This window comes from Penaeus monodon, chromosome 5 (genome assembly GCF_015228065.2).
Source record: "Penaeus monodon isolate SGIC_2016 chromosome 5, NSTDA_Pmon_1, whole genome shotgun sequence".
Classification (NCBI taxonomy): domain Eukaryota; kingdom Metazoa; phylum Arthropoda; class Malacostraca; order Decapoda; family Penaeidae; genus Penaeus; species Penaeus monodon.
This window is the reverse complement of record NC_051390.1, coordinates 50,785,084-50,786,351: the sequence shown is the minus strand read 5'-3', so window position 1 is coordinate 50,786,351 and position 1,268 is coordinate 50,785,084.

Sequence of the window (1,268 nt, the reverse complement as noted above, 5' to 3'; positions counted from 1 at the left end):
AGCGCTGGCTTTGTAATCGCAGTCTTCGGTTCGCGCCGCCCCTCTCAGTCGACTCAGCTGTGAGTGAGTACTGGCATGATGACATCATCATCCTGGGGTCAAAGTCAGGGCGGAGAGGAACTGGCCACCTACCGCATCATCTCACGGCCTGGTACGGTGTGTATGTGTGTGTGTGTGTGTGTGTGTGTGTGTGTGTGTGTGTGTGTGTGTGTGTGTGTGTGTGTGTGTGTGTGTGTGTGTGTGTGTGTGTGTGTGTGTTGTGTTTGTGGAGGAGTTTGTATACCCCCTCTACTCCACCCCCTCAACTCCACCCCCCACAACCATTCCCTGTGCACCCCCCCCAGCCCTAACCCCAAAGGAACCGAGGCGCGGGCGTCACTTGTGCCACGTGTGGGAGGGTATCGATTGGCGAGTGCCCGGGCCGAGGCACTCGTCTGGGGCTCCTTGTGCTAGCCTTAATCCACGGCAGGAAGAGAGGGAGGAGGAGAGGATAGGAGAGAGGTGAGGTGAGGAGAGGAGAGGAGAGGAGAGGATATGAGAGAGGTGAGGAGAGGAGAGGAGAGGAGAGGAGAGGGGAGGAGAGAGGGAGGAGAGGGGACATGACAGGAGAGCAGAGGAGAGAGAAGAGGGGAGGAGAGAGGAGAGGGGACATGAGAGGAGAGAGGAGAGGAGAAATGAGGAGGGAGGAAGAGAGAGGAAGATAGTGTAGTGTAAGAGAAAAAAATTAAAGGCGGTCGGAAGCCGCGATGTGTGGTTTCTTTCCATTGTTTACCAAATAGAAAATTTAGGGAGGAGGAGCATAAAGAAAAGAAATATGGGGGGAGAAGATAAGCACGAGGAAGAAAGGGAGCAGAGAGGGAGAGAGCGAGCGAGAGAGAGGAGAGAGAGAGAGAGAGAGAGAGAGAGAGAGGAGAGAGAGAGAGAGAGAGAGAGAGAGAGAGAGAGAGAGAGAGAGAGAGAGAGAGAGAGAGAGGGTGGAAGTAGAAGAAACTTCAGAACAAAGAAAAAAAAAATACACATAAAACAATTATATACAAAAAACAACGTAAAAAGTAAAAGACACACACACAAAAAAAAAACACAAACATACAAAAACCAGCTAGACACTCGAGAGACCAGGTCGCGCCACAACAACCGAATCGAGACGCTGATGGCGGACTTAAATCACATAAAACACCTTCGCCATCTCCAGTTGCTTGGACCTGATCCGAAAAAAATAATAAAGATGGAGATGTGAGAGACGAGAGAGAGACAGAAATTAAACAAAA